Below are 24,587 nucleotides of genomic sequence, written 5' to 3'. Positions count from 1 at the left end.
GCATTTTCTGTTCTTGTTTTAGATTTTTAATATGATGTTTTTTTTCAAATTCACAGTCCTGTATCCAATGAAACTCAGGGGAAGACTAAAAGTGCTACCCAACATGAGTTCCAGCAGTTCAGGTAACAGAAATTCTCTCTTAAGACCATAAAATACTGAATGGAATAAGGTTATGCAGCTTATTGAGTCTGCTCTGCCATTCAATCCCCTTTGCCCACTTTCTCACTGTAACCCTTAACACTCTTACCAATCAAGAACCTATCAATCTCTGCCTGAAACAAACCCAATGACATATCCTCCACAGCATTCTGTGGTTATGAGTCCCACCGCCTTCCAAATAAAGAAATTCCTTCTCATCTCAGTTTTAAAGAGATGTCCCTTCATTCTGAGGGTGTGTTCTCAGATCCTAGACTCTCCTTATAATGGAAATATCCTCTCCACATCCACTCTATCCAGGCCATTCTGTTGCAAGGACATGGCGGTGGAACAGACCCAAGCGCTGAACATGGGCACAGAGGCCGAGGAGGAAGACACTGCCTTCGTAGTGAGCGTGGGAATGGTTCCAAGGGGGGTTTTACCCAGAGTCTTGGAAGATAATTTAGGAACAAGGCTAGACTTAGAACTGATCATCCTAAACACCATGGAGGGAGGTTACTCATACACAAGTCAACCAACAAACTGGCACCTTCTGGTAGTGGTCACAGGACTCCTATACTACTCTGGTGTTGGTAATTATTGGAACCTGGGAATAGATTGGGAACTAAACGAGGTGTTAAAGGCCCAATTCCTGAGTAAGACAGCCAGGTGCCAGAAGGGATCATGACACATTCGGTATCTGGCAGGTTTCAATGAGAACCCCCTCATCCTTGCAAAATCCATCGAGGACAGGCACAGTGCCATCAAATGCTTCTCATGTATTGAGGTAGGAGGGATCTTTGAGTACCAATACGTGATTTTCTGAAAGCCGTGTCACAGGCGGACAGGGTGGTGACTATGGCATTTAGCACAATGCCCTTCCATCAGTGTCAACAATAAAGTACAAGATCACTTGCTCCGAATAATACAGCCCATCTTAGAATGTTAGATTGCTACGTGAATGCAAATTGAGAGAGCCCCCATTCAACAAGGCACTAAGAACAAAAGTTGGAGTATTATGTTGGTGAGGAGTATTATGTCAGGTTTGGTTACTAATAATAATAAGTCATTAAGCAGGAAAGAATGTATTGAAGATTTATGAGAATGTTGCCAGTACTTGAAGGCCTGGGAGAAGTTGTAGGAGATTGATGAGTGAACTTATGGATGTGTAAAACCATGAGGCATGTAAAATGGGTGAACGCACACAGTCTTTTCCCAAGGGATAAGGGAGTGAAAGCTACAGGTCATAGGTTTAAGGAGATGAAAGATTTCAAAGGGCCCTGAGGGGCAACTTCATCACGTGAAGGGTGATGAACATGCAGTGAGCTGCCAGAGGAAGTAATTGAGGCCAGTACCCTGATAACTTTTAAAAAAGATAATTGGATCCATACACATATGGGAAATGTTTAGAACAGGGGTTCCCAAACTGGAATCCACGGACTGCTCGGTTAATGGTAGGGATCCATGGCATAAAAAGGGTTGGAAACCCCTGATTTAGAGGGATGTGGGTCAAACATGGGCAACATGTACCTGAACTTTCCTGCACTGCACTCTCTCTGCAGCTGTTCTACATTGTTATTGTTTTACCTCAATACGCTGTGTAATGATTTGATAGTATGAACAGTGTGCAAGACAAGCTTTTCACTGTATCTCAGTACACGTGACAATAATAAACCAATACTAATACTGAAAAGCTCACTTCAAGAGGAAGCTTCATGAGGATGGGGAGAAGGAGAGGTTCAGACAGGGAATTCCAGAGTCTGAGACTGATAGAGAGGGAAATAAATCAGCTATGATCGAAGAATGATCGAATTGAGAGCACACTTCCTGGGAAGGGTCAGTCTGCAGGAGCAGCCTCTCACAGAGGTGAGCTCCTGACAAGGCAGAGACTTTTGACAGCCATCCAAGTGCTTTGTGTCAAGATTGCAATGTTTACTCCGTGACTAAATACCACAATCAGGTCTGGATCTGTCTCAGCTTCTGATGGGTATCGGAGCGCAATTTAATGAGCCTTAATGTATTTTTCAGGTCTGCCTGTCAACGAGTTTCGGGGAGGTTTCCCCGTTGCTCAAACCTGCCGAACACCTGGAGTCAGAGTCTTTAACCATTGCTTTGCTTCTATTTCTATTATTATATAATTCTATTTAATCAAACTTTCTTCTCATTATTTCTCCATCCATTGCCACTCTCATCTATCAGTCTCCTGATTCCTGCACTGTGCAAGCTTATTGAGCAGTACCTTATCTTCTACCTGGGTACACCGTACCCTTCCAGACTCAACATTCAATTCGACAACGGCAGTTACTCAGCTTCTGAGTACTTTTTTCAAGAAGCAGATTGGAGATTCCCTTGCAATATCTTATCACCCACCCAGAAGTGAACGCCTCGCTCTCTGACTCTGAGCCTGTTACACTATTCTGTGTAAGATGCTGCAGCACCTCACCTTCTGACTGGAAACGTGGCAGTCTTCTGGGCTCAACCTCAGAGAACTGGAAGTCTGAACTTTCATTTCCCCCCAGAATCAGAATCAGGTTGATCACCACTGACATGGGTTGTGAAATTTATTGTTTTGTAGCAGCAGTACAGTGCAAAATATAAAAAATACTGTATTAGAAAAATTAATGCACCCCCCCCCCAGCACACATATACAACCTCTCTCTCATTCACACATACACAACCTCTCACACACACACACTATCTCTCTCTCTCTCTCTCTCCCCCGAACACAAAAACACAATCTCTCTCCCCCATGCACTCACACCCCTCCCTCGGCACACATACACAACCTCTCTCTCATCCATACATATACAACCTCTCTCTCATCCATACATACAAAACCTCTCCCTCACACACACTATCTCTCTCTCTCTGTGCCCCGAACACAAAAACACAATCTCTCTTCCACACACACACAATCTGTCTCACTCACATGCACACATACACACAAGTGCATGCACACACAGACACACACACAATCTCTCTCCCACATATACACACAATCTGTCCCCCCACACACTCAATCTTTAAATACCCCCACACACAATCTATCTCACTCACATACACACACAGACCCACAATCTCTCCTCCCACACACAATCTCTCTCCCACATACACACAGTCTCTACCCCACCACACACATAATCTCTCTCTCACATACACACACATACAAAATTTCTCTACACACACACACACACTTTATCACACCACCAGCACCATCCACTACTTGTGTCATCTAGTCTCTCAGCTCCTTTCAGAATAAGAAAGACCTTCCCTTCTATTTTCCCCACGCAACACAACCAGTCCATTTCTCTGCACATTAATTTGGTTTTACCTCTGAGTGCTCCTAGTTCTGATGCCAGTTTAAACGCCAGCTCTTCCGCTCCTTCCACCAGTTTAAAGTTCAAAGTAAGTTGATTATCAAGCTACGTATGGCATGTGTCACCTAATCATTACCTCAATACAGCAACACTCTGACCACTTTGGACTACAATGGACTTCAAAACTCAAAGTAAATTTAATATCAAAGTACATACAATTTACCTATTTCACCATATACTACCCTGAGATTAATTTTCTTGTGGACATTTACAGGAAAATAAAGAAATACAATGGAGTTTATGAAAAACTATACATAAACAAAGACAGACAAGCAACCAATGTGTAATATAATACAAATTTTATAGCGACTTTGAGTTTGTGGGATCTGTTCAGTGTTGGGGTAAGTGGTCTTAATGATGCTGGTTCAGAAGCAAGGATAATAGTACTTCATTAGACTTTCAAGTCAAGTCAAGTTTATTGTCATTTCGACCATAAACTGCAGGTACAGTACACAGTAAAAATGAAACAACGTTCCTCCAGGACCCTGGTGCTACATGAAACAACACAAAAATACACTAGACTATGTGAGACAGCACAAGGCTACACTAAACTACATAAAACAACATAAAAACTGCACTAGACTACAGACCTGCCCAAGATTACATAAAGTGCACAAAACAGTGCAGGGCAGTACAATAATTAATAAACAAGACAATTGGGGCGCAGTAGAGGACAAATTACAATATAATAATAAATGATGTAGATGTCAGTCTAGACTCTGAGTATTGAGGAGTCTGATGGCCTGGGGGAAAAAACTGTTGCACAGTCTGGTCGTGAGAGCCTGAATGTTTTGGTACCTTTTGCCACATGGCAGGGGGGAAAGAGTTTGTATGAGGGGTGTGTGGGGTCCTTCACAATACTGTTAGCTTTGTGCGTGCAGCGTGTGGTGTAAATGTCTGTAATGGTGGGAAGAGAGACCCCGATGATCTTCTCAGCTGACCTCACTATCTGCTGCAGTGTCTTGTGATCCGAGATGGTGCAATTCCTGAACCAGGTAGTGATGCAGCTGCTCAGGATGCTCTCGATACATCCTCTGTAGAATGTGGTGAGGATGGGGAGTGGGAGATGGACTTTTCTCAGCCTTCGCAGAAAGTAGAGATGCTTCTGGGCTTTCTTGGCTATGGAGCTGGTGTTGAGGGGCCAGGTGAGATCCTCAGCCAGGTGAACACTAAGGAATTTGTTGCTCTTAACGATCTCAACAGAGGAGCCGTGGAGAGCGGAGAGCGGAGAGTGGTCGCTCCGTGCCTTCCTGAAGTCAACAACCATCTCTTTTGTTTTGTTCACATTCAGAGACAGGTGGTTGGCTCTGCACCAGTCCGTTAGCCGCTGCACCTCCTCTCTGTAAGCTGACTCATCGTTCTTGCTGATGAGACCCATCACGGTCAGTGACATCTTCCTGCCTTTCTTGAAAATTTGCATGTGATGCTGCTGCATGTAGGTTTATCATTGCCCTTGTGCACACGTGTGACATAATGACAAACTTGACTTTGACACGAGGATGGGGCCTGTTTTTGTGCTGTATCTCTCTGTGAGAGGCCCTGTAAACTGAGGAGGATGTGGGTCCATGTCACAATCCAACCGCCTGCCTGCTCTGTTGGGCACCTCCTGCCCCATCTGCCCTTCTGTGGAAGATTCTGCAGTTCAAACGCTGACTGCTACACAAGAGTGAGAGCAGATTGAACCCCACCCTGAGGGACTTCTGAGGGGGCAATAAGCAAAGCTACAAAGGATAACACGTCCATTGGATCAGATAAAATGACAATGTGGTCAAGTTAAAGTAAATTTATTATCAAAGTACATACTGTATGTGTTAGCATGTTCTATATAGAGATTCACTTCATTAATGCATTTATTGAACATAGAAATCTACAGAACATTACAGGCCCTTCAGCCCACAATGTTGTGCTGACCATGTAACCTACTCTAGAAACTGCCTAGAATTACCCTACTGCATAGCCCTTCATTTTTCTAAGCTCCATGTACCTATCTAAGAGGCTCTTAAAAGACCCTATTGTATCTGCGTCTATCACCTTCGCTAGCAGTGAAGTTCACACATCCACCACTTTCTGTGTGAAAAAACTTCCCTCTGACATCCACCTTGCACCTACTTCCAAGCTGAAACCTGTGCCCTCTCCTGTTAGCCATTTCAGCCCTGGGGAACAGCCTCTGGCTATCCACACAATCAAAGCCTCACATCATCTTATACACCTCTATCAGAAAAATAAAGCAACACAATAGAATTTATGAAAAAATATACATAAAGGAGACTGACAAATGAACAATGTACAAAAGAAGACAAATTTATGTAAATAAAAAAATTACTGAAAACACATCTTTGAAAGTAAGGCTGCAGGTGGTGGAAACACACAGACAAAATGCTGGAGGAACTCAGCAGGCCAGGCAGCATCTATGGAAATGAATATAGTTGACATTTCAGGCTGAGGCACTTCATTCAGACTAGACAAAAAAAAGTCAGAGTTAGAAGGTGTGGGGGAGGGGAGGAAGAAACACAAGGTGAAATTGGGAAGGGGGAGGAGGGGTGAAGTAACGAGCTGACAAGTTGATTGACGATAGAGATACAGGGCTGGTCTAGCAGGAGAGTACAGAATGCAATGGAAGAAAGAATAGGAGAGGGAACACCAGAGGGAGGTGATTTACAGGTAAGGAAATAAGGTGAAAGAGGGAAATTGGGAGTGGGGAATGGTGAAGTGGGGGTGCTAGCAGAAGTTCAAAAAATTGATGTTCATGCCATCATGTTGGAGGCTAACCAGACGGAATATAAGATGTTGCTCCTCCAACCTAAGTGTGGCTTCATCACGACAGTAGAGGAGGCCATGTACTGACACGTCCAAATGGGAATGGGAAGTGGAATTAAAATGGGTGGCCACTGGGAGATCCTGCTTTCTGGTGAATGGAGCGTAGGTGCTCAGCGAAGAGGTCTCATCTACGTTGGGTCTCACTGATGTACAAGAGACCACACCAGGAGCACTGGACACAGTGGATGACCCCAGCAGACTCACAGGAGAAATGTCACCTCACCTGGAAGGACTATTTGGAGCCCTGAAAGGTAGTGAGGGAGGTGGTGTAGTGGCAGGTGCAGCACTTGTTCTGCTTACAAGGGTAAGTGCCAGGAGGGAGATCAGTGGGGAGGGAATGGACAAGGGAGGCGCATAGGGGGCAATTGCTGCAGAAAGCAGAAAATGGGGGGAAGGGGGAAGGAAAGATGTGTTTAATGGTGGGATCCTGTTGGAGATGGTGAAAGTTACAATGAATTATGTGCTGGATGCAGAGGATAGTGGGGTAATAGGTGACGACAAAAGGAACCCTATCCCAGGTGGGGTAGGAGGATGGGGTGAGGGTAGATGTGTGCGAAATGGAGGAGATGCAGTTGAGGGCAGTGTCGATGGTGGAGGAAGAGAAGCCGCTTTTTTGAAGAAGGAGAACATCTCCTTCATTCTGGAATGAAACACCTCCTCCTGAGAGCAAATGCAGTGGAGACGGAGGAATTGGGTGAAGACGGTGGCAGTTTTGCAAGTAACAGGGTTGGAGGAAGTATAGTCCAGGTAGCTGCAAGAGTCAGCGGATTTGAAAATGGACATCAGTAGATATGCTGTCTCCAAAGATAAAGACAGAGATCAAGAAATGGGAAGGAGATGTTGGAAATGACCTGGTAAATTTGAGGGCAAGGTGGATGTTGGAGGCAAAGTATGAAGTTGGCGAGCTCCACATGGGTGCAGGAAGCAGCACCAATGCAGTCATCGTTGTAGTGTAGAAAGAGTTGGGGAGTGACACTAGTGTAGGCCTCACCCCGTTTCCCTACCACCCTACCAGAGATAGGGTTCCTCTTGTTCTCTCCTACCATCCCACCAGCCTCTGCATCCCGCACATAATTCTCCATAAATTCTGCCATCTCCCATGGGATCCCACCACATAGCACATCTTTCCCTCACCCCCACTTACTGCTTTCTACAATGATCGCTCTCTACCTGTTTCTCTTGTCCATTTTCCCTTCCCCACTGATCTCCCTCCTGGCACTTATCCTTGCAAGTAGAACAAGTGCCACACCTGCCCCTACACCTCCTCCCTCACTACCATTCAGGGCCCTAAACAGTTCTTCCAGGTGAAGTGACATTTCTCCTGTGAGTCTGCTGGGGTCATCTAGTGTATCCGGTGCTCCTGGTGTGGCCTCCTGTATATCGGTGAGACCCAACGTAGATTGGGAGGCTGCTTTGCCGAGCATCTATTCCCCGTCCTCCAGAACAAGTGGGATCCCCCAGTGGCCACCCATTTTAACTCCACTTCCCATTCCCATTCCAACATGTCAGTCCATGGCCTCCTCTGTTGTCACGATGAGGCCACATTGAGGTTGGAGGAGCAACACCTTATATTCCATCTGGATAGCCTCCAGCCTGATGGCATGAACATCAACTTCTTGAACTACCGGTAATGATCCCCCCCCCCTCAAATCCTTCACCATCCCCACTCCCCTTTTCCCTCTCTTACTTTATCTCCTTACCTGTCCATCATCTCCCTGTGGTGCTCCTTTCCATTTTCTTTCTTCCATGGCCTTCTGTGCTCTCCTATTAGATTCCCCTTCTCCATATCTTTTTCACCAATCAACTTCATCCCCCCCCAAAATTTCACCTATCACTTTGTGTTTCTTTCTCCCCTCCCTCAGCTTCTAACATTGACTCCTTATCTTTTTTTCTCCAGTCCTGATTAGGGTTTCAGCTTGAAATGTCAACTATTTTCTTTTCGAATAGATGCTGTCTAACCTGCTGAGTTCCTCCAGCACTTTGTGTGTGTTGCTCAGATTTCTAGCATCAGCAGACTTTCTCTTGTTTGTGGAGGTGGTGAAATCAGATCAGAGTTGTGGTGAGTGAGGTCAGTTTCTGGAATTCCAAACAATTCCTTTTGATCTTCCTGGTCAAATCAAAGTTGAATTTATTGTTATATTCACAAATGCATAGGTGCACAGGTGCATAGGAAAACTTACTTGCAGTAGCATCATAGGCATTTTGAATCAGATAAGCAGCAATCACATAAAAGCATAAATTAAACACCAATTATACACCTTTTTTACAAGAAAGAACACAATTAGAATGTTAAAAAGTCAAATCTAGTGCACAATTCTTAAAAGTGTTCATAGTGTTGCTATGCTGAGGCAGTGATTAGGGTTGTGCAGGTTGGTTCAAGTCACGCCAAAGGGTTTCAGCCCGAAACGTTGACTGTACTTTTTTCCATAGATGCTGCCTGACCTGCAGAGTTCCTCCAGCATTTTGTGGGTGTTGCTTTGATTTGCAGCATCTGCAGATTCTCTCTTGTAAGTTCAAGAATTGAATGGCTGAAGGGTAGGAGCTGGTTGTGAACCTGTTGGTGTGGGACTTCAGTCTTCTGTGCTTCCTGCCTGATGGTAGCTGGGAGAAGGTGGCACAAGCGTATGCACACTCACAAACTTGCCTACTTACCAAAAAGTAAGTACACACACACACACACACACACACACACACACACACACACACACACACACACACACACAAACACACACACACACACACACACACACACACACAAACACACACACACACACACACACACACACACACACACACACACACTCACACACACACACACACACACCCTCCTGTAACCTTGAGGGAAAAGTATGTATATTCCCTGAAGAACAGGTGTAGACTTGCATTTAACTGCCTTACAAAATCAGTATTCACTTTGACAGCCCCCATACCTGGAGCATGTTAAATCACAACACGCATCCTGTCCGATTCCCCTGCAAGCTCCAAGGAAGATTTTTTTGAATAGCCTGATAATTCACATCCAATGTTTTTTCAAAATCTGGTGTTTTTGACGACTTGGATCGCTGTGAATGAGTGACTTTGGACATGTTAGGGCAGCTTACCTGGCATTAAAGATAACATGTAGCTGGGGGAGAGATGTTGAGAGAGTTAAACCCCAGCAAGTCAGTCACCATGTCTTTGGAATCAGGCAGGGGAGCAGAACAGATATGATTACATAACGGAAACACTAAACTCAGGAGCCGAGAGAGAAGTTTGCTCCTCAGGACTGCTCTGCTGTCCAATAAATTCAGGGCTCTGCTGAAACTCGCACCTTGTTCCACGTTCATTCCTGTTGTGCTGATGCCCAACACACCTCATCCTCCAGGACACAGAATTGCAAAGGTTCACATCAGTCTGAGAAGCGACTTCTCCACATTTCTGAGCAGGCAGCCCCCAAGGAAAAAGTAGTACACTACTTGGCTCCTGCTTCACCATTCAAGCTCAACACACAACCTATGGAGATTAGCTTTATTTAAGAACATAATAAGTACACAAGAAGTAGGAGCAGGAGTCAGCCATCCAGCCCATCGAGCCTGCCCCACCATTCAATAAGATCATGTCTGATCTGTCCGTAAACTCAGCTCCATCTACCTGCCTTTTCCCCATAACCCTTAATTCCCCTAATATGTAAAAAACTGTATCTTAAGTATATTTAGTGAAGAAGCCTCAACTGCTTCCCTGGGCAGAGAATTCCACAGATTCACCACTCTCTGGGAAAAACAGTTTCTCCTCATCTCCATCCTAAATCTTCTCCCCTGAATCTTAAGGCAATATACCCTAGTTCTAGTCTCATCTACCAATGGAAACAACTTGCCTACTTCTATCCTTTCTATCCCTTTCAAAATTTTGTATGTTTCTATAAGATCCCCTCTCATCCTTCTGAATTCCAGACAACATTGTCCCAGGCAACTCAATCTCTCTTTGTAGGTTAACCTCTTCATCTCTGGAATCAACCTGGTAAACCTCCTCTGCACTGCCTCCATTTGTCACATGTACATCGAAACTTTGAAACCTACAGTGAAATGCGTGGTTTGTATCAACGACCAACACAGCCCAGGATGTGTGAGGACAGCCTTCAGGTGTCTGGCATGTCCATAACTCCATAACCATTCACATTTGGAATGTGGGAGGTGTGGTGAACTACGTGTGCCAGTCTGGACACGCCCCCTGCTGACTGCTCCTGTGGCTCCTCCCACAGACCCCTGTATAAAGGCGATCAACGCCTGAGCCCGGCCTCTCAGTCTCCAGGATGTAGTATGGTGGTCACTCACTGCTTGTTCCTTCTTCCAGTCAATAAAAGCCGATATCTCGCCTTACGTCTCAGAGTGAGTTATTGAAGGTGCATCAGGAGGAAACCAGAGTATTTGGTCATGGGGAGAATGTACAAAAGCCCTACAGACAGTAGCGGAAATTGAACTGTGATCTGTGATTGTAGGTACTGTAATACATTACTATAACTCCTCCATTGCCATATCTGCCTTGCATCACTCCGTGTCAGAAAGGGTGCAGGGCTTTGACCCAAAACTTTGACAGTTACTTTCCTCCCGCAGATGCTGCCTGACCCGTTGAATTCTTCCAGCAGAGTGCTTGTTGTTCTAAATTCCAGAATCTGCAGTCTCTTGCTGACAGCTGATGTTTCACTGGCTTCCTGGACTAACCTTTAATGTCAGGATTCCTATTCATCCTGTTATCCTGCCTCTTCCCCCATATTATAAACATTAGATTAACATTATTTGTCATATATACTTGGAGCATTGAAACATTCAGTGACATTTGCCTCTGTGACCAACACAGTCTGAAGATGAGCTGGGGGGGCTGCCCGCAACTGTGTCACTCTGCTTCCAGTGCTCACAACTCACTGCCCTTAAACATACATCTTTTGAATGTTGGCAGAAACCAGAGCACCTGCAGGAAACCCACGTGGTTATGGGGAAAACATGCAAACTCCTTACAGGCAGTGGTGGGAATTGAACCCCAGTTTGCTGATTGCAGGCACTGTATTTGTGTTACGCATTTCTGCTATGTTACCGTGCTGCCCAGTATAGACTCCTCCACCCAGGGAGCTTGTTTGAAAGTAGACAAATACAAGGAGCTGGGAGGCCCAATCTAAGTGGAAGGTGTGGCAGACACACACGAGCAGTTTTGTGTGTGGCAGTACTTCCTTATGAGCTTTCTTTCTGTGAAAGTCCACACCCACCATTCTTGCTGCCAGGCCGAGGCCTCAACGCGCCTCATCACCAGCCACACACTCTTTGTGTTGAGTAACACTTCCACTTTGTGTTAAGTGTACCTGTTTGACAGTAAAACTTTGGTAGTTTCCCATCTGTCAGTCTGCAAAACCCCAGTGGTTTGGCATCAGGTTCACCAGCTGATGTTTCCTGCATGTCTCAAAAATCCAGCAGGACCGCAGTTCCTCTATTGCCCAAGAACTCAGAAAGCATTAGTTTCCACCCTCCGTTGAAAAATCACGGGGTTCAAGGTTCTTACCACCCCCCCCAAAAAAAATCACTGGGTCCAAAGTTCCCACTCTTCTTCTCCAAAACTCACTGGGTCCAAAGATCCCACACTCATGTGAAGCTCACCAGAGCCTCAGTTCCCACACTTCCCTGAAATTCATCGGGTCCTCCATTCCCTTCTTCCTCTGAAACTCACCAGGTGCCCAGCTTGCACACTTGAAGCTTGCACTGAAGCATTTATTACAGTACTTCGTAACATCTAAAAAAATTATGTGGGCAAAAGATGCCATTAAGCTGGAAAGAGTGCAGAGGAGATTTATAAAGATGTTGTCAGGACTCTGGGGACTGAATTAGGGAAAGTGGTTGGGACTTTATTCATTGAAGTGTAAGAAAATGTTTGGTAATCTTATGGAGAAATGTAGAATCACGAGGGCATAGCATCAATGCACATAGTGTTGGGGAATCCAGGGGGTATAGGTTTAAGGTGAGAGCTTCAGCAGATCAGGACGCTATTCAAAGTTCAAAGTAAATTTATTATCAAAGTACATTTATGTCACCATACACAACCCCGAGATTAATTTTCTTGCGGGCATAGTCAATAAATCCACCATAGAATAATAACCATAAGAGAATCAATGAATGACCACACCAGCATTGGCGTTCAACCAGTGCTTGAATATGAATAGAAAGTAACAACAATAATAAATAAATAAGCAATAAATGTCGAGAAAATGAGATAAAAATCCTTGAAAGTGAATCCACAGGTTGTGAAAACAGATCAATGATGGGGCAAGTGAAGTTGAGTCAAGTTATCACCTTTAGTTCAAGAGCTTGATGTTTGAGGGGTAATAACCGTGCCTGAACCTGATGGTGTGAGTCCAGAGGCTCCTGTATGTTCTTCCTGAAAGCAGCATAAAGTGCAATAACAGGATGTTGAGAAAGTGCTGACAATAAGGTGTAAGACAGATTGTAAGATCAAGAATCCATCTAATTGTTCTAAGGAAATGTTCAATAGTCTTCCAACAGTGAGGTAGAAGCTGTACTTTAGCCTGCTGGTACATACTTTCGTATCTTCTGTCCGGTGAGGAGAAGCAGGAGAGAGAATATCTTGGGTGAGAGGGGTTTGTGATTCTGTTGGTTGCTTTTCTGAGGCAGTGAGAAGGGTAGACCGATATTATAGAGGTATATAAAATCACAGGGATGTATAATACCATAAGATATAGGAGCAGAATTAGACCATTCAGCCCATTGAGTCTTCTCTACCTGTCCATCATGGCTGATTTATTATCCCTTTCAACCCCATTCTCCTGCTTTCTCCCCGTAATCTGTGACACCCTGACGAATCAAGAAGCTGTCAATCTCTGCTTTAAATACACCCAATGACTTGGCATCCGGAGCTGTATGTGGCAATGAATTCCACAGATTCACTGCCTTCTGGCTAAAGAAATTCCTTCTCATCTGTTCTAAATGGATGTCCTTTAAATCCGAGGCTGTGCCCCTGGTTTAAGACTCGCCCACTATCGGAAACATCCTCTCCACATCCACCCTATCCAGGCCTTTCAATATTTGACAGGTTTCAGTGAGACCACCACCCCCCCCCCCCTCCTTCTAAGCTCCAGCAGGTACAGGCCCAGAGCCATCAAACACCCCTCATACATTAACCCTGTCTTGGGATCATTCTCATGAACCTCCTCAGTACTTTTCAAATGCCAACACACCCTTTCTTAGATAAGGACCCAGGACCGCCCAAAATTGGTCTGACCAATGCCTAATAAAATCTCAGCATTACATCCTCGATTTTATATTGTAGTCCTCTCGAAATGAATGCTAATATTGCATTTGTCATCCTTACCGGCTACTCAAACTACAAGTTAATCTTTAGGGAATCCTGCATGAGGACTGCTAAGTCCCCTTTCACTGCTGACTTTATAATTTTCTCCCCAGTTATAAAATAATTTATGCCTTTTTTCCTTCAATCAAGGTGCATGACCATACATTTCCCTACACTATATTCCACCTGCCACTTATTTATCCATTCTCCTTATCTAAGTCCTTCAGCAGACTCTCTGTTTCCTCAACACTACCTGCCCCTCCACCTATCTTTGTATTGTCCACAAATTTAACCACAAAGCCATTAATTCCTTCCCCCCAGATCATTGACATATAACATGAAACGAAGTGGTCCCAATACAGACTCCTGCAGAACACCACTAATTTCTGGCAGCCAACCAGAAAAGATCCCTTTATTCCCACTCTTTGCTTCCTGCCAGTCAGTTAATCTTCTATGCACACTGATATCTTATCAATAACACCACATGGGCTCTTAACTTGTTAAGCAGCCGCATGTGTGGCACCTTGTCAAACGCCATAAATAGGGTGAATGCCCATGGTCTTTTTCCCAGGGGTTGGGAATCAAGAACTAGAGGATGCAGACTTAAAGCAAAAGAATCTGTGACAGCTTGAGGAGATGGTTAATTATAGAGATTGGGATTTACCCTGGTACATCTGGCTGAAGGGGGACCTAGAGAGAGGTCAATACATGGAACAAGGTGCCAGAGGAAGTTGGTGAAGCAGGAACATGAACAACATTTAAAAGACAATCACATAGATAGGAAAGGTTTAGAGGGATAAGGCCTTATGCAGGCAAATGGGACTGTCTTTGACTGGAATCTTGGTTGGCAGAGTGGATAAGGATCTTGTTTCTCTGCTGTTTGAGTCTATGGTGCTAGGTGAACTAATTTTCTTCATTAATTCCACAGGATCTAAGACTAATTACTGGGCCACAGTAAAATTGAAATGACAGTGTGGTACTAGAAACTTACTTTTCCTGTACTTGTGTCCCTGGGCTGGGATTGAACCACTCACCTGATTTGGAAGCAAGAGCAATACGAATGCACCACAGCTGACCACATGATGTGGATGATAGAAACCCATCAGAGACCATCCTATTTCAAAGTCTCTGCTTTGGTCCTATAGTAACACACAATGCAAGGAGATGAGACATTAGAGGGGAAACTCCCTTTCAAAAAGGAACACATTAGTGGAAGGATATGCGATATCTTGAGGCGATGGGATCTGCCCTGGCACATACACCCATCTCCTGCGGCACTGCTACCTAATCTCACCCTCTCTGGCTCTCCAGATTGTAAGGAGCTTTCACTCTGTTCCGTAGATCCAGAAGGAACAGCTCCAGCCTTCTTCCAAAAAGAAGGAGGGCTTGGATTTATTCACACAAGCCAGGAGCTGGCACAGTGAGCGGCTCTGGACACCCTGGTTTGGTCCCGACTTCTGCTGTGTATGTGTGGAGTCTGGGTGTTGTCCTAGTAGCTGTGTTGGTTTCCCCGGGTGCTCCCAAGCGAAGCACTGTTAGATCAAAGAGCTGCTGTTAATCACTCAACTGAGTGAAGGTTCAAAGTTCAAAGTAATTTATTTATTTATTTAGCGATACAGCACTGAGTAGGCCTTTCCAGTCCCTCGAGCCACACGGCCCCAGCAAACCTGATTAACCCTGACCTCATCACAGGACAATATACATGACGTACAGACTCCTAACAGAATGGCGCCAGAATTGAACTCCGGACTCCGGAGCACCTCGAGCTGTAATAGTGCCGCCCTCACCGCTCTGCTATCCATCAATATCACCCAATGCTACCTTGAGGTTCATTTTCTTGCAGGCATTCACAGTGGAATAAAGAAATACAGTGGAACGAATGAAAACCTACACACAAAGACTGACAAGCAATCAATGTGCAGAAGAAGATAAGTGAATAAACAAGCAAACAATACTGAGAACAGGAGTGGTAGAGTCCCTTGAAAGTGAGTCCATAGGTTGTGGAAAGGTTGTCCACAGGTGGGAGCAAAAGAATGATGGAGGGGCAAGTGAGGGAGAGCATATGGCATGGGGCTGTTGGCTGAGAGACAGAATAAATGCAATGGACTGAAGTTCAAAGGTCTGAAAGTCATAGCTCGATGGCCAAAGTCTGGAGGCCCAGAGGCCTGTCCTGGAGTTGGAGGGCTGCCATTGTGTGTGTGTGTGGGAGGAAGAGAGGAAAGGGGCGTGCTTTTGCTGGTGTTAGACCACAAGTCATAGGAGCAGAATTAGGCTATTTGGCCCATATGGTCTGCTCCACCATTCCATCATGGCTGATTGTGGATCCCACTTAACCCCATACACCTGCCTTCTCGCCATATCCTTTGATGCCCTGATTGAACAGGAAACTATCAACTTCCACTTTAAACATACCCACAGTCTTGGCCCTCCATCGCCGTCTGCCACAGAGCATTCCACAGATTCACTACTCTATGTCTAACAAGAATCCTCCTTACCTCTGTTCTAAAATGTCACCACTGAATTTTGAGGCTGTGCCCTCAAGAGAAACACTAGATGTTTCCACAAGAGGAAACATCCCGTCCACATCCTCTTTATCTATTCCTTTCAAAATGTGGTAGGTTTCAATGAGATCCCCTCAAATTCATCTAAATTCCAGTGAGTACAGGCCCAAACCTGCCAAACTCTCTTCATATGTTAAACCCTTCATTTCCAGAATCATCCTCATGAACAGCATCTGGACACTCTCCAATAACAACACATCCTTTCTGAGATTTGGGGCCCAAAACTGTTGACAATACTCCAAGTGCAGCCTGACTAGTGTCTTATAAAGGCTCAGCATTAATTCCTTGCTTTTATATTTTATCCCTCTTGAAATAGATGCCAACATTGCATTTGCCTTCTTTACCACAGACTCAACCTATAAATTAACCTTCTAAAGTCTTGTGTGAGGACTCCTAAGTCGCTTTGAACCTCTGATGTTTGAGCCTTCTCCCCATTTACAAAATAGTCTGCACTATTGTTCCTTTTATCACAATACATCTCCCAGCACTGTATTCCATCTGGCACTTTTTTGCCCATTCTTCCAATTTGTCTAAGACCTGCTGCAATCGCATTGCTTCCTCAGCACTACCCCCTTCCCCTTCACCTATCTTCATATCATCCACAAACTTTGCCACAAAGCCATCAATTCCATTATCTAAATCACTGACAAACAATGTGAAAAGTAGTGGTCCCAATACTTACCCCTGAGGATCACCACTAGTCACTGGCAGCCAACCAGAAAAGGGTCCTTTTATTCCCACTCACTGCCTCCTGCCTGTCAATTATTCCTCTATCCATGCCAGTATCTTTCATGTAACGCCACAGGATTTTATCTTGTTAAACAGCCTTATGAGTGGCACCTTATCAAACACCTTCCGAAAATCCAGGTAAATGACATCCACTGTCTCTCCTTTGTCCATCCTGTTTGTTGCTTCCTCAAAGAACTCGAACAGAGTTGACAGGCAAGATTTCCCTTCACAGAAACCATGCTGAATTATCCTCAATAATAGACTCCAACACTTTCCCAACCACTGAGGTTAGGCGAACTGGCCTATAATTTTCTTTCTTTTGCCTTTCTCCCTTCTTAAAGAATGGAGTGACATTTGCCATCTTCCAGTCCTCCAGAACCATGCCAGAATCAAGTGATTCTTGAAAGATCATGACCAATGCATCCTTTATCTTTTCAGCAACCTGACTCAGGACACTAGGATGTACAGTAGTCCATCTGGTCCAGGTGACTTATTCACCTTAAGACCTTTTAGTTTGCCTTGTACCTTTTTCTTTGTAATTGCAATGGCACTCACTCCTACTCACTGACACTCATGGACCTCTGTCACACTGCTAATGTCTTCTACAGTGATGACAGATGCAAAGTACCTATTAAGTTAATCTGCCATTTTTTGTCTCCCATTAATACCTCACTAGCATCATTTTCCAATGGTCCAACATCAACTCTCACCACAACACACACAAAATGCTGGTGGAACACAGCCGGCCAGGCAGCATCTATAGGGAGAAGCACTGTCGACGTTTTGGGCCGAGACCCTTCCACCAGCATTTTGTGTGTGTTGTTGTTTGAATTTCCAGCATCTGCAGATTTCCTCGTATCAACTCTCACCTCTCTTTTACTCTTTATATAACTGAAAAAGAACTTTTGGTATCCTGCTTTATATTATTTGCCAGTTTGCCTCATATTCCATCTTTTCCCTTCTTAGAGCTTTTTTAGTTGCCTTTTGTTTGATTTTAAAAGCTTCCCAATCATCCAACTTCCCATTCACTTTTGCTATCTTATATGCCTTTTCCATGGTTTTTATGCAGTCCTTAGCTTCCCTTGTCAGCCACGGTTGCATGCCCCTGCCATTTGAGAACATCTTATTCTGTGGGATATATTTATCCTGTGCCTCGTGAGCTATTCCCTGAAACTTCAGCCATTTCTGCTCTGCTGTCATCCCGTCAATATTCTCCTGCAATCCACATGGGAAAGCTCCCCTCTCATATCTCTGTAATTTCCTTTGTTCCATTGCGATACTCATACATGTGACTTAAGCATCTGCCCTCTCAAGTTACAGTATGAATTCAATCATGTTATAATCACTGTCTCCCAAGGGTTCCTTTATGTTAAGCTCCCTATTAAGATCTGGGTTATTACGCTATACACAATCTAAGATAGCCTTTTCCCTGAGTTGGCTCAAGCACAAGCTACTCAAGCATCTCATAAGCATTCAACAAGTTCCCTCTCTTGCGATCCAACATCGACTTGATTTTCCCAATCCCCTTGCATATTGCAGTTCCCCATACAACTGTGGTATTATCCTTATTACATGCCTTTTCCATCTCCCTTTGCAATCTCAACCCCACATCTTGCCTACTATTTGGAGGCCTATATATGATTCCCATAATAGTCTTTTTTACACTTGCAGTTTCTTCACTCTACCCACAAAGATTCACCATTCTTTGACCCAGTCTCCTCTTTCTAAAGTTGTAATTCCATCTCTTACCATCAGAGCCACACCACCGCCTATGCCTTCCTGCCTGTCCTTTTGATACAAATTATATCCTTTGATGTTAAGCTCCCAACCATGTCCTTCTTTCATCCACAACTAAGTGTGCCCCCATTATTGTGTCATGAGTTCGTCCACCTTATTCTTTACTCGCATTCTTTACTCATTTGAATTTTGCCTCTGTGGTTCAATTTAATTCTTTGCTCTGTCTGCATTTGTACCCAATTATTGGCCTGTCCTTCCTTTCATTCATGTTACATCTATAGTCTACCGGTAAACCTGCTGGCTCATCCTCAGCTCTGTCCTACTGGTTCGCATCCCCCCATATTAGTTTAGACCACTCCCAGCAGCTGTAGTAAACCTGCCTGAAAGAATATTGGTCCTCCTCAGATTCACGTGCAACCTGTTCCTTTTGTACAGGTCACACCTGCCACAGAAGAGGTCCCAATGATCCAGAAATCTGAATCCCTGCCCCCTGCTCCAATTCTTCAGCCATGCATTTATCTGCTTCCTCATTTTATTCCTATCCTCACTATTGCATGGCACAGACAGCAATTCCAAGATTCCTAAATCTTGAGATCCTACTTCTCAGCTTCCTTCCTAACTCCCTGCATTCTGTTTGTTGTTTTGTTGTGTTCTCTGTTGTTCTGCCAAGTATTGTGAGTATGCTGTGTTGGTATCATAATGTGTGGTGACATTGGAAGGCTACACCCAGCACATCCTTAGCTTAGTTGGCATCATACAGTGATATATTTCACTGTGTTTTGTATGTACATGTGATAAATAATCTGTATCTGAATCTCAAGGGCCTCATCTGTGAGCAAAATTTCCAAAAAACCCATTGCAATACTTAGCAAGAGTGCCATGGACACAGCCCAGTCCATCACAGAAAGCATCCTCCCTTCCAAGGGCTCTGCCTACACTTCCCGCTGCCTTGACAAAACAGCCAACATAATCAAGGACCACACACACCCTGAACATTCTCTCTTCTATCCCATCCCACTGGGCAGAAGTTACAAAAGGTTTAAAGCACCACCAGGCTCAAAGACATCTTCTATCCCACTGTTATCCGTCTCTTATGCTCTGAACACAAAATGTTGGAAGAAATCAGCAGGTCAAACAGCATTAATAGAAAAGAATAATCAGGCAATGTTTTGGGTGGAGACCCTTCTCCTGGACTGGAAAGGCAGGGGAAGTAATTCAAAATCATATGCTAATAGATGAACTCTTGATCTCCTAATCTACCTCATCATGGCTCGTGCACTTTATTTGTCTACCTGCACTGCACTTTCTAACAGGTACAACACGCTGGATGAACTCAGCAGGTCGGGCAGCATCCGTGGAAAGGAGCAGTCAATGTTTCGGGCCGAGACCCTTTGTCAGGACTGATGAGGGAGGGGGCAGGGGCCCCATAAAGAAGGTGGGGGAGGGTGGGAAGGAGAAGGTTAGTAGGTGCCAGGTGAAAAACCAGTAAGAGGACAGATCAAGCGATGGGGGAGGGGAAGCAGGGAGGGGATAGGCAGGAAAGGTAAAGAAGGAATGTAAGGGGAAAGCACTATGGGTAGTAGAAGAAGGCGGAACCATGAGAGAGGTGATAGCCAGCTGGAGGATGAGGCAGAGTGAGACTGGGATGGGGGAAGGGAGAGGGAGGGAATTATTGGAAGTTGGAGAATTCAATGTTCATGCGAAGGGGCTGGAGACTACCCAGAGAGTATATGAGGTGTTGCTCCTCCAACCTGAGTTTGGCATCATCATGGCAGTAGAGGAGGCCATGTATGGACATATCCGAATGGAAATGTGAAGCAAAGTTGAAGTGGGTGGCAAGCAGGAGATCCTGTCTATTGTGGCGGATGGAGCGGAGGTGCTCGATGAAGTGGTCCCCCAATCTGCATCGGGTCTCACCGATGTAGTGGAGGCCGCACTGGGAGCACCAAATGCAATAGATTACCCCAACAGACTCACAAGTGAAGTGTTGCCTCACCTGGAATGACTGTTTGGAGCCATGAATAGTGGTAAGAGAGGAGGTGTAGGGACAGGTATAGCACTTATGCTTGCAGGATAAGTGCCAGGTGGGAGATCTGTGGGGAGGGACATCTGGACCAGGGAGTCGCAGAAATGGTCCCTGCAGAAAGCAGAAAAGGGTAGAGAGGGAAAGATGTGCTTAGTGGTGGGGTCCTGCTGAAGGTGGCAGAAGTTGCGGAGGATGATGTGCTGGATCCGGAGGCTGGTGGGGTGGTAGGTGAGGACAAGGGGAACACGGTCCCTGATGTGACGGGAGAATGGAGTGAGGGCCAAAGTGCGGGAAATGGAGGAGATGCGGGTGAGGGCATCATTGATGACAGTCAAAGGGAAGCCACGATCCTTAAAGAAAGAGGACATTTGAGATGTACTGGAACGGAAAGCCTCATCCTGGGAGCAGATGTGGTAGAGACGGAGTAACTGGGAATAGGGAATAGCATTCTTGCATGTGGCAGGATGAGAAGAGATATAGTTGAGGTAGTTATGAGAGTCAGTGGGTTTATAGAAGATGCCAGTGGACATTCTGTCTCCAGAGATGAAGACTGAGAGATCGAGAAAGGGGAGAGAAGTGTCCGAGATGGACCAAGTGAATTTGAGGGCTGGGTGGAAGTTAGAGGTAAAGTCGATGAAATTGATGAGCTCAGCATGGGTACAGGAAGCAGCACCAATGTAGTTGTCAATGTAGCGAAGGAAAAGTTGGAGAGCAGTATCAGTATAGATTTGGAGCGTAGGCTGTTCCACATAACCAATGAAGAGGCAGGCATAGCTGAGGCCCATGTAGTGCCCATAGCTACACCCTTAGTCTGAAGAAAGTGGGAAGAGCCAAAAGAGAAGTTATTAAGTGTGAGTACCAGTTCTGACAACTAGAGGAGTGTGGTGGTGGTGGGAAACTGGTGAGGTCTATTGTCAAGAAAGTCTGTATTCTTTAGCCAGATAGAACATAGAACAATATTGCAGAAGAACCAGCCTTTCAGCCCACAGCATTGTGCTGTCCAACCTACAGCCCTTTCAAAAGCCTCCTTCATATCTGCCTCCACCACCATTCCTGGCAGTGCAACCATCCCTCTGTATATAAAAAAAAGCTTGCTCTGAACATATCCTTTGAACTTTCCCTTTACATTTGATCATTCAAAGTGCAGATTAAGGGCAGATTAAAGTCCGTATGCCATTTCTCTGCTCTGGTCTGCAATTGATTTATATCCCACTGTACCCTTTGGCAATTTTCTGCGCCATCCACAATACCACCAATCTTTGCATCATCTGCAAATTTACTAACACACTCACCTAGTTCATCCAAGTCACATATACATGTATATAACACAAATACTCGGTCCCAGTATGGATCCCAGCAGAAAAGCACTTGTCACGGACTACTAGTGATCCAATGATGACTACTCTATTGGCAAGCCAATTCTGAATACAGATAATCAAGTAGCTGTGAATCCCATGAACCTTCTGAATAAGCCCACCATGAAGGACCCTGTGGGCAGAATCTGCAATGGTGATGAGGTGTATAAGAGTGAGATAGATTAGCAGGTAGAGTAGTGTTGCAACAACAACCTTGCACGGTATGTCACAAGCCCAAAGAATTGATTGTTGACTTCAGAAAGAAGTGGTTGTGAAGACACATCAGTCCTCATCGGGGGGTCAGCAGTGGAAGGTGAGAGCTTAAAGTTCCTTGGCAACAACATCTCAGAATATCTATTCTGGGCCCGCCATATTGATGCTGTTATGAAGAAGGCATAGCTATATTTTATTAGAAATTTGAGGAGATTTGGTATGTCAAAGATTCTGGTAAATCTCTAGAGACGTACTATGGTTTGCATTTCGACTGGCTGCATCAGTGTCTAGTATGGAGGCTCCAATGCACAGGATTAAAAAGAGATGCAGAGGGTTGTCAACTCGGCCATCGCCATCATGGGCACTAGCCTCCCTATCATGAAGGATATCTTCACGAGGGGTTGCCTCAAGAAGGCAGCATCCATCATTAAGCTCCCTCACCATCCAGGAAATGATGTCTTCTCACTACTACATCAGGGAGGAGGTACGGGAGCTGAAGACCCACACTCAATGGTTTAGTAACAAATTCTCTGCCTCCTTCATTAGACTTCCGAATGGCCCATGGACCCATGGACACTACTTCACTATTTAGTTCTTTTTGCACTATTTATTTATTTTTAGTATTCAGAAATTGAAAGATTCAAAGTACATTTATTATCTAAGTATGAGTACAGAATACAGCTCTGACATTCATCCTCCTGCAGGCAGCCACAAAACAAATAAATATCATGGAACCCATTCAAGAAAATCTCAACCACCCGATGCACGGGGAAAAGACCAGATTGTACAAATGGCAACACATAGCATATGAAACATCAAACCAAGAGTCCAGTAGTATTCCGTTTAGTTCAGCACAGAGCATTGCTGCTAGCCCAAGCAGAGTTAGGGCCATTGTTCACCGAAGCACCCCAGTCCACAGTGATCACCCCAATCAAACCGCACAAAAACAGCAAAAAACGAGTAACTAAAACACAGAAACCTATGCAACAAGTCCCCCAAAACACAGCAATGCTGATCGATCATGGCAACATAGATCCCAAGACTCCTGCACTTTCCTCTGACAGCAGCCTGCGAGAGGTAGAGGAAGACTAGTCAAACACAGGCAGATTGTGCCGAACACCCGCCTGTCCTTCGCTCTCGTCCTCATTGACTTCAACCTTGCTCAAAGCCTCAATCAGAGAGAAGCAATGGAGTCAATCATGGGCTCTCACCCTGTCTCCAGGCTACCAGGCCACGTGCTCTGCTACAAATATGTATGTTTCTCAATGTAACTTATAGTACATTTTTAGGTATTGTGTTGTACTGCTGCTGCAAAGCAACAGATTTTATGACTTATGTCAGTGATTATAAACTTGATTCTGAGCCTTACTAAAATTGAATCGACTTTACTTTTAACATCCTTCACATTCATGAGGAGTAAAAATCTTTATGTTACGTCACTGTCTAAATGATTAATGTGCAATTATAGTCATTTATAATAAATAGCACAGTCAATGTAACATAGAATGTACTCAAATCAGTGTGAGTTCATCAGTCTGATGGTCTGGTGGAAGAAGCTCTCCCAGAGCCTGTTGGTCCTGGCTTTTATGCTGCGGTACCATTTCCCAGATGGTAGCAGCTGGAATAGATTGTGGTTGGGGTACCTCAGGTCCCCACTGATCCTACACATCTGTCTTTGTAAATGTCCTGAATCATGGGAAGTTCACAATGACAGATGCTCTAGGTTGTCCGCTCCACTTGGTGCAGAGCCCTGTGATTAAGCGAGGTACTTTTCTCATCCAAAATCTGTGTCACCAACATCCACGTTATTTTTACTACCCTGATGTACCTAAGCATGGCATGATGTGTCTGGATGGCAAGTAATCAGAAGTTTTTCACTGTTTCTTGGTAATGTGAGAATAATAACCGATACCAAAGCAATGATGGGGTATCGCAAATAACATTGTTGAGCTGCCCCAGGACTGCAGTGTGTGCAGTTCCCAACTTCTCTCACATACAGATGCCACCTGACCTGTTGGTCCAACACTCACTGTTCAACCACTGTAAGCAGATTAAGGACAAAGGGATGTGAGTCTTGGCAGAGTGGGTGCAGGGTTGGTGTCTCTCCTGGCTGGGGTGTCTAGCCGCCCACTGTCACAGCCCAGAGTATCTTCACCAAGAGGGTTGGTCACTGTGTACGTTCAGACACAGAGTGCAGTAGATGTTTCGTTAAAAAGGATCAGAGACTTGGGGTTAGTGAGTAGACTAGCGCTCGGGGAAGGGAGAGGCAACATTGAATAGTGAAGTATGGGGGGGGTGGTTGCTGAATGCT

The 24,587-nt window shown here is 44.8% G+C and overlaps 1 protein-coding gene across 3 annotated transcripts in view; it reads right to left on the bottom strand.

Annotated features, from left to right (window-relative positions):
* LOC132394573 (discoidin domain-containing receptor 2-like) overlaps positions 1 to 24,587 on the bottom strand; it is a 133,649-nt gene that overhangs the window by 82,011 nt on the left and 27,051 nt on the right. The window contains exon 1 of one of the 3 annotated variants that reach the window (XM_059970875.1): positions 14,690 to 14,794. The exons of 1 other annotated variant lie outside the window; for it this stretch is intronic. The gene's annotated coding sequence lies outside the window, so the exon portion shown is untranslated. Of the gene's footprint in view, positions 1 to 3,466; positions 3,486 to 14,689; positions 14,795 to 24,587 lie in introns of those variants that run through there. One more of the 3 variants, XM_059970878.1, reaches the window with a different exon arrangement.

Source organism: Hypanus sabinus, chromosome 5 (genome assembly GCF_030144855.1).
Source record: "Hypanus sabinus isolate sHypSab1 chromosome 5, sHypSab1.hap1, whole genome shotgun sequence".
Taxonomy (NCBI): domain Eukaryota; kingdom Metazoa; phylum Chordata; class Chondrichthyes; order Myliobatiformes; family Dasyatidae; genus Hypanus; species Hypanus sabinus.
The sequence above is the reverse complement of the archived record's forward strand: the minus strand, read 5'-3'. Positions and strand labels throughout refer to the sequence as shown.